Source organism: Tenrec ecaudatus, chromosome 2 (genome assembly GCF_050624435.1).
Source record: "Tenrec ecaudatus isolate mTenEca1 chromosome 2, mTenEca1.hap1, whole genome shotgun sequence".
Lineage (NCBI taxonomy): Eukaryota > Metazoa > Chordata > Mammalia > Afrosoricida > Tenrecidae > Tenrec > Tenrec ecaudatus.
The window spans coordinates 183,129,261-183,143,711 of record NC_134531.1 but is presented as its reverse complement, the minus strand read 5'-3'; the positions used below and the strand labels follow the sequence as shown (position 1 = coordinate 183,143,711).

General features: G+C 43.6%; 1 protein-coding gene and 1 non-coding gene across 2 annotated transcripts in view; one reads left to right on the top strand and one right to left on the bottom strand.

Annotated features, from left to right (window-relative positions):
* The window catches only part of DOCK2 (dedicator of cytokinesis 2), a 522,265-nt gene that overhangs the window by 407,781 nt on the left and 100,033 nt on the right, over positions 1-14,451 (bottom strand). The gene's annotated exons all lie outside the window — the stretch shown is intronic.
* LOC142441541 (small nucleolar RNA SNORA2/SNORA34 family) lies at positions 951-1,086 on the top strand. The gene has a single exon (XR_012782914.1). It is a non-coding gene; the product is annotated as a small nucleolar RNA SNORA2/SNORA34 family (small nucleolar RNA).

The following is a 14,451-nucleotide window of genomic DNA, read 5'->3' as shown; positions in this document are numbered from 1 at the left end:
CATTTCTAAGGCGCGTTCTGCTTATATACTTCTTCCAAGACAGATTTGCTCCTTCTTCTGCTAACTCATAATGTAATCAATATTCTTTATCAACAATTCAGATGAATCAGTTCTTCTCTGCTCTCTCGTAGTCATTGTCCAACTTTCTGATGCATGTGAACTGATTAAAATTACTCAAAGTAACATCTTTGCTTTTTAAATCTTTAAAGCGCCTTCAAATGTCATGGGCACTTTGAGTTCCTGACTGCTGCTTCCATAGCTGTTGATTGTGGATCCAAGTAAAATGAAATCCTCGACAATGCGCATCGTTCCTCCGTTTGTCACGGTGTTTCTTACCGCTCCAGGTGTGAGGGTTTTTGATCTTTGTGTTGAGAGAAAATCTATACTAAAAAGTATAGCCTTTTAGCATCATCAATAAAAGCTTCAATCCCTCTGACCATAATTGAGGGATAGGAACAGCCTGGTTACCAGGCAAATTATTGTAGAAACAATTACGTATACTATTAAAATATGACCTGAATGGTTACAACCTTATCATTTGATCTCCTTTTGACACATGTTAAGTTTGATCTGCTTTTAAATATTTTCTGCTTTAAAAAAACACCTGGATTTTATCTCTGCTGTATTTTCTTATTTTTGGTAGCCTTCTTGACTCTGTTATGCAGTTTTCTGTTTGGGGTATAGGAGACTCAGGATGGGTACATCTATGACAACAATAACTACATTGAGGGTCCCTGGGAGGGGGTGCAGCATGGCAGGTGGGAGTAATGGGGAGCTGACATCGAGGAGGGCAAGAAGGAAGAAAATGTTTTGAAATGGATTGTGGTCGTGATTGTACAACACTTCTTGATATGACTGAACTATTGAATGTATGATGTCTGCATTATGTCCTGATAAAATGATTTGAAGAAAATAAATACAGAAAAATCTGAAGAAGAAGAAAGTGCTTCTTGGGCCTGGATCAAGGCTAACAGTTTGATGGAGCTGTTGGCTTCAAGCAGGAACCTAAAGAAATGTCTTCCTATGGTCTGTTGGCCATTTCAGAACTTGGAAATGTAATGGTCAATTCATTAGAAAGAAACATCGGAGTCAGTGACATGTGGATTGTTAATTGTGGTCTTACCAGGATCCTTCAGTCTGAATTGGTCATTAGAATGATAATGCTTTCTGAATTTAATTACCAAGAAAAACACTGAGTTTTTTTAGCCTAAAACTGACAGATGTGAATTGTGGCCCTGCTTTGAGTATTGTCCCTTTGTATGGCCAGCACCCTTGCTTGAATTTGTAAACTTCATTCAAATTAGAAAAAATTTTAAAAAATGAAAGAAAAGAAAAAAAAGTGCTTCAAGTCTTCTTAGCTTTTAACAAAGTTGATCCATTTGCATATTGCAAGTTGTTAATGAGTCTTGCTCCAATCTTGATGCTGCATCCTTCTTCATATGCTTTAGTTTCTTAGATTTGCCCAGCATATGGATGGAATAAATATGAAAGGATGAAATCCTGATGTGCATATTTCCCGACTTTAAACCACCAAAGTTCTATTTGAATTACCATCTTCTCCATTAAAGAGATGCAAATGAAACAGCAATGGAGTCACACTAGTAATAAGAGCAGTGTTACGGGAGAGCAGACAACAACCAATGATGGGAAGGGTGGTCAGGAGATGGGAACTCTCATGCACTGATGGTGGATTCTAAACGGCACAACCACTGTAGGAAACAGTATGCTGCTTCCTTAAATAGTTAGAGCTGGAGATGCCACCAAATCCAGCAATTCTATTACTACACACAGCTCCAAAAGAAATAAAAACAGTGACATGAACAGATACATATGCACACTCACGTACATCACGGTATTATTCACATAGCAAATGTACCAGAAACAGCCCTAGTGCCCATCAACAGATAAATGGATAAACAAACTGTACACACACACACACACACACACACACACACACACACTGTGGAATATCACACAACATTAAAGAATAGTGATAAATCCATGGATGAACCTAGAGGACATTATGCTGAATGAAGTCGGACAATGAAAATGGACAAATGTTGCTTGAAACTACTAATGTAAAAAGTCAATAAAATGTTTACACAGTACACAATAACAGTATTTGATGGTTACCAGAAACAGGAAGAAGAGAGGGAAAACCACTAAGTAGCTGACATGGATTAACATGGATGAAAAGAAAGGGACTACACAATTAGGAGGAACCAGAAGTTCAGAACTCACCTCATATCAGCTAGTCCTAAAGGCTCTGCAACCAGAGAACCATAGTAGTTAACCGTCATCAAGAGCGACGCAGGCTTTCTCACGGTCATCGTGACCAATAAGCCTGCTACGGCTGACACATAAGCCAGCGAGCATGCCTGCTGCCACTGCATCCATCCTAATCGTGGTGAGCCCACAGGGCCTTCTGGACTGGCACATTTACAGGGAGCATTGGGGACTCTTTCTTCTGCAGCACCGCTGTGCAGTTCAAACTACCAATCTTGGATTCGTGGTCCAGTGCAAATCATTTGCACCACATGTACTAACGGACTTTACTACTAATAACAGCTACGATTCATGAAGTACTTGCTATGCTTCAGGCACTATACTTTTGAAAATATCTGTTCACTTGCTTCACCTAGCAACCCTGTGATGTGAGCATCATCGCCATTTAGTGCATGAGGACATGGAGATTGGGGATATTAGTGTTGTTGGGTACCAGTGAGTCAGCTCTGACTCAGAGCAACCTGTGTGCACCAGAACAAAACAGGACTTGGTCCTGTACTATCCACACAACCACGAGTAATGTATGAGACCATTGCAGCCACCACTGTGTCAATTCTTCTTGTTGAAGGCTGTGTTAGTCTGGGTGGACTAGAGAAACAAATTCATAGACACACATATGTATAGAAGAAAGAGTTTTATATATAAGAGCAATTCAATGTAAGAGAAAACATCCCAGCCCAGCCCAAATCAAGTCCATAAGTCTGATATTAGCCAATCTATCTAATATCAATCTATAAATTCCTCTTCAAACTCACATACCACATGTAATGATGCCAGATGCAGGAAGATCACAATCCAGAGGGTGGGAGGTCTTGTGGATCCAATGGCCGTGGAAGCATCTCAGCACTGGCAGGAGTGTCCACATGGCTCCTTCTGCTCCAGGGCTCTAGCATACCACGATGTGTATTCTTAACAGGAATATCTCCCAGGGGGGGTGTGTGTCCTGCTTCAGCAAGCTATTTATCTCCTTAGCACCTCCAAATGAGGTCATCAAGTTTTGACCTAATTGGAAAGCTAAACTCCATCCCTTCACTCTTAAGTATCAAACTGACAACAGACTATGCAACTACCGCAAATGTCTTCTTTTTTTTTTTGCTGAGCTTCTATTTTGCAGAGAAGCTTCTCTTCTCCAGGGCCAGTCTCTCCTGATAACATACCCACTGAAGGTGAAATGAGGTCTTGCCTCATCCTCCCTGCTGAGGAGCATTCTGCTTGTACCTCGCGCAAAAAAGGTGTGTTTGTTCTTCAGGAAGTTTATGTTACTTCCAATATTTTCCGCCAATACCATAATTCAGATGCCTTGATTCTTCTATGATCTTCCTTATTCATTGTCTGACTTTCAGCTGCACCGGAGATGACTGAAAATACCATGGTCTAGATCAGGCGCACCTTAGTCCTCAAAGTGACATCTTGCTCTTGAACATTTTAAAGGTGTCTTGTGCAGCAGATATGCCCAAAGCAATGTATCTCTTAACTGCTGCATTCAGAACTGTTCATTGTTGATATAAACAAAAATGGAATCCCTGAAAACTTTGCGGATTTCTCCATTTGCCATGGTGTTACTATTGGTGCAAGTGCGAGGGTCTGGGTTCTCTCCACATTGACTTGTAACTCATCTCACAACTGCTGTCTCTGATCTGCATCAGCAAGTGCTTCAAGTCCTGCTCACTTTCAGACACAATTCTGTGTCGTCTCCAAAACATAGGTTGTTAATAAGCCTTCTCCTGCTACACTGCCTAATTTGTTCAAGGTCACCCAACTTGCAAATGGCAGGGCCTGATTTTGAACACAAGAGTGACTGGCTCCAATGTTCACTCATTGCACCACTAACCCTTCAGGACAAGGATAGCAAATTAATGGGTCGTTGGCAGGAGCAGGCACAAGTTGGCAGATAGGGAGGCATCATTTGCCCAGGGGCTGATGCTTTGGGACTACCGGAGGACTAGACGGCTGGCTTTAGCCTTTTTAGTTCAAATCTCAAGCCAATAATTCTCTTTATTAGGGTAGGTGTAAATTAGTGACTTTTCAAAAGCAATCATTAAGCCATTTGTAGTTTCAGAAGACTGGTTACTGTGGGGAAATCACAGCATTTTGAGACCAGAGCCAAGTGTTCATATTCTCTCTCACTCATTCAAACCCCACCTGGGATCAAGAATAATTGCAGCCAACTCAGTTGTTGCTGCTGTTAGCTTCCAAGACACCCCTGGGCCAATTCAAGCCTCTAATCTTTCGGTCAGCAGCTGGACATGTTAGCCATTGGCACTCTCCAGGAACCCCTGCCAACCCAGTAGATGAGTTTAACTCTCTTAACAAAGCCTTGTATACATTGGTCCTGCTTAGGGAATAAGGGCTTCTGGGCTGGTCCACTCAGATGAGGGATTTGAGTCAAAGCAATATGCTAGAATGGGGCCACGAGAGGTCCCTTTCCTAATTCACCACTTCCTTCCAGGGTCACTGTCACCCTCCCCATGCTCCTCCCACCCCCAAGGTCTATGGACCTAAAATAAATAAAATTCAGATTGAGATATGAAGTTCTAGTGCAAAAAACCCTAGGATTGAGCCATGAAACTCAACAGTGGCTAGAGAGTTGGGGTTGTTTTGCTCTGTTTGGAAGGGCAATAAAGTTGAGAGGTAAAGCATCCAAGGAACAGCAATCAATCTCTGTTCACTGGGAGTGAGGGGTGGGGGGGAGTCAGTAATAAGAGGGGGAAGACACCTGTGCCTAATTGCCTTCAAGAACAATTGCCTTCGTTTCCATGAGCCCAGAAGAACTAGGCAGTGCCTGCTCCCATGGCTGGATGCTTTGATCAAAGATTCTATGGAAGAATCCTGATCACAAAGAGGAAAATAAAGAGCAGAAGGTAAAATTTTCATGTAACCCAGACTTTTTGGTGATCTTGATACTGAATCCTCCCCAAAACTATTGCCCTGAAATTGTCTTTAAAACTTAAATCTTAAACTGAAAACATCCACTGACATCTTATCTTCAATAAACCAAGTTTGAGTTTGGTTTAGCTAGTAAAGACTATCTACCTCGAGTATTGTGTTCTTTTAAAGAATTGTCTATGTGAGATCAAATTGGCAACATTAACGTGAAAGGCTAGATCAGAAACTTACAGGTAGACAGTGAGTTTATGTCACTGGTTGTGTTAAGCCAGGTTGCCTAGAGAAACAGCCAGTGAAACTCGTGTGTGTGTGTGTGTGTGTGTGTGTGTGTGTGTGTGTATCAAGCAAACATCCCAGCCCAGTACATTTCAAGTCGATTAGTCCAATGCTCGTCTGTAAGTCCAGTACTAATCCATAAGCCCCTCTTCAGACTCATGCAGTCACATGCGATGATGCAGAATGCAGGAACATCACTAGTTCGTGGGTGCAAAGTCTTGTGGATCCAATGGTGGTGGTGGCATCACAGGGCTCTAACTGCTCCCAGCATGGTTCTTCAACAGGAAGGTGAAGGCAGAGAGAGAGGAATGTCCCCAGAACCCTCCTTATGAGAAGGTCACACTCACAGGAGACATCATCAGGCTATGACCTGATGGACAGGCTAGACTCCACCCCAATATTCTGTTTATTAAGTCTATATGAAATTATTGGAAACTTAAAGCAGGTAATCAATGTCACTGAATTTTCTATGTAGAAATAACTGGTGTATTTTTTCTATGTATGTTTTCACCCAAAAGTAGAAAATAGAATGAATGTTAAGATAAAATAACAATAATACAAAATATCAGAATGCAAAGAGTTTTGCTCTCTGAAGAGAAAGAGTAAAACCCCCTAAAAAGGGGTCATGTACGAAAGGTCTAGAATGGCTACCAGGTTGCCAGTGTGAAGTTCCAACCAGTCCGAGTGACCAGGGAGCACTCCAACAGGCTTTATTTGGCCACGTGCCACCAGCAGCCCATGCAGAGGCCTCAGACCATCTCTGAGGGGTAATCTTCCTGCCAATGACAACATTATTTCTGCATGATCCATTCCTTTACCAGGGTTTGACATGTCAAGAGGAGTTTGCCCCTTAGGGCAAGCTGCTAAGAGTTTCACTAGTCTTCTTCCTGTAGATCACCCCGGGGCAGAATGATCAGTGGGTGAGAGGAGAGAAGACAAACGCAGCATGTGGGGAATTCTACTTTGAAAACTGGCTAGAGTGAATGCATAAAATTAATGCAATCGCCAAAGAAAAACTGCCTCAGGTGGGAACCTGAACAGCCTAAATAAAAAATGGAAGTTCAAAATATGTGCAAAATGAAAGAAACACAATCCATCCAAAGCATTCACTTTACTTTTAAAATATGGAAACCCTGTGTAATAAATTAATAGTAAGTAGGCAATCAAATGCAGCAAAAACCTTGAAAAGAACTCTAAGTTATGAATAGAGTGTGATGTGTGCCCCGTGCCATCCTTCATTCTGCTGAGAGGAACCGCATCCTTCGTGTCATTTGGCAAGAAGAACTGAGTTGCATAATTCTGCGCTTAAGTAAATTTCTCTATTAGCATGAAAAATAGTATTCAGGATTTCCCCCTAAATATAATTAGAAATTGAATGTTCCCGATACAATGTTGCTGAGGATAGAAACACACACACACACACACACACACACACACTTACTTCCCTGGTTGGAGAAATCTATAGATTGAATCATCTACTTGAAAAAGAACTTCATACTCAGCAAAGTTCTCCCAACTTATTTTCTAAATGGTCCAGTTGGCCTAAAAAAAATTGGATTCCAAGAGTAAATAAGGTCTTGACTACAAGTCTTTCTTTAGCTTTCAAAGGACCTACGCGTTGCCCATCATATCTTAAGTGATAAGATAGAGTTGTAGACACACCCATACACATAAATAGTAAAATGGAGAAATATATAGACCTAATTTATACTGTTAGGGGAGACCAGTCCCTGGAGAAGGACATCATGCTTAGTCAAGGGGAAGGGCAGGGAGAGAGGGAGATCCCTGATAAGACAGATGGACAGAGAGGCTGCAGCAATGGGCTGTGAGAATGGTGCAGGACTGGGCAGGCTTTCATGCTGCTGCACCATCAGGTCGCTACCCTATGAGTCAGAATTGACACATGTCACCTAACAATTTATAGTGTACTTGCATCTGGGAAAAGGGATTTGTATATGACATAGTCCTAAACCATTTCATCTTATATTCTAATTTTTCATACAAATAGATATTACATTTAACTCAGAGAGTGAGACCAAGAGAAAGAAAACTACTCTTTCTTAAGGGTGACTGTCTTTTGCTTTCCAGTCCATTTCCACCGCAATGTTTTCCCTCCACGCCTTCTAACATTCTTTCATTTACACCATGGGAACTAGGGCTGCAGCCAGGGGATCATACTCAAGGTCACGCAATAGAAGCAGTCTCCCCTCCACAACTGCAGATTCGAGATGCTGATTTTTCACCTACTTCTTGGTCCCTGGCATACACTTCTTGGTCCCTTAGGCAATTGCCTAAGAAGTGTCAAGTTATCATTCCTCTGCTCTTTGGTCATGCCAAGAGCCTCAGAGCATTGTCCTTTCTGACTGTGACTTCCTGAGAGGGACTATTAACCCCAGACTTCCTGCTCAGTTCTGCTGAGAGCCTTGACATGTGGTGTGTGTTGTTAAAGAGAATCATAATCTTCCTGACTAATTGGGCAAGAAAACACTTTGTTTTAAAATTTGGAAACACAGGAGGGAATGTCAAGTTCAAGTACCTAGGTTTGCATTACTAGGGATCTCTCTCATCAGAGTAGGAGGATGACTGAGGACCAAAGGCCACAAAGGGCAGTATAGCAGAAAGAGCAGGAGTCTGGTCAGCAGAGCTAAGTTTTTAACAAGCGTCCACCCTTAATCTGTGTTATGACCTTGAACCAGTCTCTTCTTTCCAGGTCCTTGTTCCCACTTCTCTGAATGACCCACTATATCACGAAGCTAAACTTCCAGAAAATTTTTTTAAACATTAGAACAACCAGCATTATTTATTGAAGGCTGGTCACCATCAACCCATCATGGATAGTAATATAGTTTGTTGCACAGTTACTAAAAAGGAAATTACAGTGTCAAGGGCAAGGTAGGAAGCTTCTGGCCTCCTTGGTAGTTTTGCCCCAGGGAAATGAATCTGGTTTTTTTGTTGTTGTTGTTTTTTTAATTAAATAAAACGTTTTATTGGGGACTCTTACAACAATCCATACTGATCTTCTAAGATCCAGAATTTCAAATTCTCATGTAATCTACTGGCTGGAGGTTCCAAAGGCAAGAGCCCCAAGTCAGAAGGATAAATCTTAAAGAATTCAAATGCCATTCAGTCATCCCGTTTCATTAACTCTTCCCCCACCCAAACCATTTACCACCCAGCCCCTCACCTTCTCAACTGTTTATGTTCCTAGCATGCCTCATCTGCAGGGCTCTCCAAAGAGACCTTCTTTCTTTGTTATTATTCCCTTCCAATCCACTGTCTACACCACAGCGCAAGGGAGGGATCTCCTTACAGACACAAAGGAGATCACATCAGTTTACTGTTTAAAGTCCTTCCACGACTCTCCTTCCATCAGACTACACAGTCCAGACACCGTGGCCAGACATCCAGGTCCTTCCAGGTCCATCCTGTCTTATTCCTCCAAGAATTCTCCTGCCCATGTGGCCCTGGTTCTCTGAATTCCAACCACTCTGATCTCTTCAGAGGTCAATAAGGCCAAGTTCCTCCCCAGCTCTGGACGTTCCATCTGGCTTTGCTTTCGCCTACTAAGGTCTCCTCCTTGCCACCTGCTAGCCCATATCATAGTGAAGGTCATCTCTTGGATGGCCATTCCTTAGGAAAATGCCCCTGCTCCTGGGATGGGATTTTTTATTAGCATCACAACAGGCTTTCAGAGCCCCTCACACATAACTCTCTGTCACCACTGCTACACATTACTCATGGGATCAACTACTTGATGGTTCTCTCTCTAAAATAAAAACGAATCTGTTTCTATCAAGCTGACTCTGACTCAAAGCAACCCTAGAGGGAAAAGTAGAACTCTTCCATATGATTTCTTAGTTGCAGTCTGTATGAAAGCAGAAGGCCGCATTTCCCCCATGGATCACCTGGTGCGAACAAACCACCCACCTTTCAGTTAACAGTTGTCAAGCACTTAACCCCTGTTCCAACAGGTCTGCTACCATCTCCCTAGCTAGGCTGAAAACTCCACGAATACTAGGCCTGTGTTGGCCTACTTCATTGCTATAATTCCAGTGTCCAACCTAATGGCCTCTTAGCTGCTCAATAAGATCTGTTGTATAGACACTTCAATACTGTTAGGAACCGAACCACTTCAGATAGCAAGGTATATTGAAGTCCCAACCTGAGGTGCCTTTGCGTGTGGTCTTGCTTGGAAATACGGTTGAGGAAGATGTCATCAGATAACACGAGTTCTCCCTGAGGTCAGGTAGATCCTAATCCTTCATGAGCGGGGTCGTCATGAAAGAGGAGGAGAGACATAGAGAAACAGAGGGAGGACAGCCATGTAAATATGGAGACAGGGAGAAGAGAGGAGTTATTCGCTCACTAGCCAAGGACCCCGAGGCCTACCGGAAACCAGAAGTTCCTCGAGAGTCATTGAAGACCAGATAGCCCTGATGACAGCCTCAACTTGAACATCTTGCCTCCGGGACTATGAGACCATACATTTGTGTAGTTTTAAATCGCCCACTTCACGGCAAGCCATTACGGCAGCACTAAAGAATGACTATAAATGCTAACACAAACCAGGAGCCTACCACCACACGGAGCCTACAGGCAAAACATTTCACTGCCAAGCCAGGTCCAAGAGAGAGTCCAAGTTTTATGACCCTGTGTACATGGAAGAGGTATATGTGAATACTGAATAAACACGGACTCAAAGTCCTCACAGACGCACGAGAGCCATGGGTAAGTCCTCAAAATTGAGAGGAGTGCATTCACGGAAAACATGTATATATTGTCTTACGCTTTCCATGGCCTGAGATGACATGCGACCCATACAGTCACCATTCTCTCTATCCCACGGTTGCCTTCCAAAGTGGGGAAGATCGCAAAAGCCAAACCAAAGTTCAAAAATAATTAGCTTGCAAATCATGGAGCCAACTGTTCAGTGTAAGAGCTAGTGTGGACCCTTTGCACTCTGGGTTCCCTTTTAGGGCTTCTGGGAGACAATGTTCAATGTACTATATACCGTGGGAAGGGCATCACTAAATGAATCCATTAAATCATATCATAGCGGGAAATGTTTATGAAGGAAGAGGGCCCTGATTCAAAGAGATGAGTTTTACCATCCAGGACTACGTTCCAGTCAACAGACTTGCTGTCCCAGCTGTGCATACCTGGCTTGAGACCAAAGGAAACAGGAGTTAATTTACCGGAAGAAGCAAGCCATCGAAGTGTGGAAAGGAAAATCTAGCAATGACCTGTATTCTGAGACAAAGGTGGCTTTTGCTTAGCCTGGGTAGGTGTGTTTACAAGTTCCTTAAGGTAATTTATTCCATTAACAAATATTTGTTGAACACCTACTAAGTGCCATCACTTTGTTCCCCAGGAAAGCACATAAAGAAATAAAAAGCAACACCCAAACACCTACAATGATAACTGTGAAGCAGATTGCAAAGACAAAATACATATAATGAGGGGTCACAGGGAAGAGATGGGCCAGTCAGGGTGCAGTATAGCACCAATGAAACACACAACTTTCCTCTAGCTCTTTAATGCTTCCTTGCCCCCACTGCCATGACCTCAATTCTACCTTACAAATCGGATTAGCCCAGAGCATGCACACTGCTACAGATAAGAGCCCACACACAGGGACTATCTGAGAGATAAACCCCTCAGGGCCAACAAGGAGAGTAGAGATACCAGGGGGATTAGGGGAGGCTGAGGGGAGAAAGGGGGAATCAATCACAAGGATCAACATAAAACCCCCTCCCACAGGGACGAATAATGGAAAAGTGGGTGAGGGGTGATGGAGGACAATGTAAGATACGGGAAAATAATCTATAACTTATCAAGGGTTCGTGAGGGAGGGAGGGGTAAGAAATAGGGAGCTGACATCAGGGGCTCAAGTAGGAAGATAATGCTTTGAAAAAGATGATAGCGGCATATGTGCAAATGTGCTTGACACATGGGAGGAATGTATGGATTGTGATAAGAGATGTAAGAGCCCTCAATAAAAGTATTTTTTAAAAACAGAATAGAGCTTTGACCTAGCCACAAGAGTTAGGGCTAGGTTCCCCCCAAGAAGGGATATTTGAGGTGACATAGGGAAGGTGAGTAAGAGTAAACGAGATGAACAGGATCGGGAATGGCACGCAAGTCCACAGGAATCCCAAGCTCAGTGGTTCTGCAGCAGGCCGAGTGAGCCAGGGAAACAGGATGAAGGCCACTGATGGGGAGAATATTTGGTTATCTCAGGAACTGAATGAAGGGAGAAGGGGGAATCACAGGTAGAACTAAGAAGGAGGAGACCTCTGGAAGATGGGCAATGGGAAGGTGGGTGAGGGGAGACACCGGGCAGTGTAAGACAAGATAAAATAATTATTTATAAAATATTAAGGGACCAGGGGGAAGGGGGGAGCGGGGAGGGAGGAGGAGGGGAAAAAAGGAAACTGAGCTGATTCCAGGAACCCAAGTGGAAGGCGAATTTTGAGAATGACGAGTGCAACGAATGTATAAGGGTGCTTTGCTCAATTGATGTATGTATGGATTGTAATAAGAGTTGTATGAGCCCCAATAAAAAGATTTATTAATTAAACGAAAAAGAAATAAAGAAGTAGAAGGAGGAGTCAGAGTTTTGTCCCCTGGGAGTCACAGAAAGAGAACATTTTGGGATGAGTGGGGTCAACAGTGGAAAACACTGTGGCTTTCGCTTTGTGGGATATTCTACATTGGTGGCATGGTAGTCTGCCTTCGGTGACATAGTCACGACTAGTTTGACATAGGGGTCCCTATTCCTTTTTAGCTCTCATACCTATGGCATGCCAGCTGAACAGCAAACAAGGGAGACCAAGGAACAGATGTGTTTGAATTACGGTGCTGGCACAGAGTATTGAAAGCGTGGACTGCCAAAAGCACACACAACTCTGTCTTGGAAAAAGCACAGCCAGATGCTTCCCAGGAGCGAGGATGGCAAGACTTCATCTCACTGCTTTTAGACCAGTCTTCAGGAGAGGCCAGTCCTTGGAAAAGAGCATCCTTCTTGGCAAAGCAGAGGGTCAGCTAATAAAAAGAAGAAGATTCTAAGGAGATGGACTGACCCAGTGGATGGTACGACAGACTCAAACCTAGCGGTCGTGAGGATGGTGAGAAGCACAGCGCCATGTTCCATTCTCTTGTGCACAGGGTCCTACAAGTTGGAACCAACTCGACAACAACATGGCGTCCAAATAAGGAGCCGTGGTGGCGCTCTGGGTTAGTCACCAGGCTGCTCGGTGGTTCAAACCCCCAGCTGTTCTGCTAGAGAACGCTTGGGCTGTCTGCTCCTGAAAAGATCTAAAGTCTCCGAAACCCTCTATGGGGTTGTGATCAGTCAGAATGGACTCAATGGCAGTGTATTTTGGAATAGTCTACGCCAAGTGTTCTTGTGGCTCAAAGGTTAAAGTACTTGACTACTAAACAAAAGATCTTCAATTCAAACCCAGAAGCTTCTCAGAAGGAGAAAAGACTTTGAAATCTGCTCTCATTGAAGACAATAGCCTTAGACAGCCTGTGGGACAGTCCCCCCACCGCCTGTCCTTTAAGGTCTCTCTAAATAAGAATCTCAACGCAAATGCATGCAATCAACAACAACGATACCCACGACCTGCAGATTGGCCTACTTCTGAATGCTTTTTTGATATGAAGTCAAGAAACAATCATCAATTTCACTATGTAGTCCAGCAAATACAGTTTGGAAGAACATTCTCCTGGGAAAAAGGAAACAGGTACGCAAATATCTACCTACGCGTAGCAAACACCCCACTCTTGTCGAGTTGATTCCAACTCATTGGGTTTCTACAGGACGGCATAGAACGGTCCTTAGCATGTCCGACTGTAATCTACACAGAGGCAGCTAGCTTTCTCTCCAGGAGGGGGCGCTGAGTTTGGACTGCAGACCTTTCGGTAAGTAGCTCAATGCCTAACCCACAGCACACCCAGGGCTCTGAACCTGTGAGACGTGCACTGCTAGTCAGAAAACCAATGACCTTGACATCATTTGGAACTTGAGGTACAAATGGGCCTTTAGACACATCCATTAACAGATAATTGATCCCAAGAAAAGCAATTTGTTGTGGTAAAAACATAAAAGGCCTACTAAGCAAAAGTGTTAAGCAAAATTGAGATTTTGCCACAGAGAGTAAAGAGATTATTCAAGGATTTGAGGAAGCATAGGATAGCTTTTGATCCACCCAAACAATGATTGAATCATCTATCAATAAAACTATTTTCTAAATGCCCAGAATGTGTCATGTCTATCTTATATAAGATAGCTAAGAGGCTTGTGGGGCTTAATCCCATACATGGATGTTAGGTTTAAACCGATCATCTAAACCACAAATGCTTTGTCAGGGGTGCTTGTGCACTGCTTGGATTCGGGGTCCTCGACTCCTATTGAACATTTTATAATTAACCCAGAAATGACCATCACTTCCCACTTACCGACCCGTACAGCAGAGCTCCCTGTACAGATGCTTCTAAACTCAGCTTACAAGGCCCCAAGCAGCTGCCACCAGTGAATCCGTGCCGGCCCATCGCATGGCTCCTTCTTGCCATCTAGGCATTGCGCCTAGCCTGGTAAGGCACGTGAGGAGTCTCTATTAAACACTCCCCGCTGACTGGGCCAGGCACTTAGAAGAAACCCCGTGTTGCTGCTCCAGTGCATCTTTCTCCAGGTCTCCCTTTGCTCACTAGACTGTAGCCAAACTCGTCTTCTCTCCCTTTCTGGGGAAATCCTGAGCTCTTTCTTATTTGAGAGCATTTGTTCAGACCCCACCTCCCCCGGCCCCGCAAGGAGCTCTTCCTTCCACGGGCATGGCTGGTTTGTTTCAGGGGAGCGTGCAGCCTCCGGTGGGCGAAGAAGAAAGCCTGCGATCTACTCCTGAAAAGCAGCCGGAGAAAACCCTCTGGCTCACCAGCGCCGACTCGGGAACTGATCGTGGGGATGGCACCAGACCCGGAAGCATCTCATTCTGTTGTGCA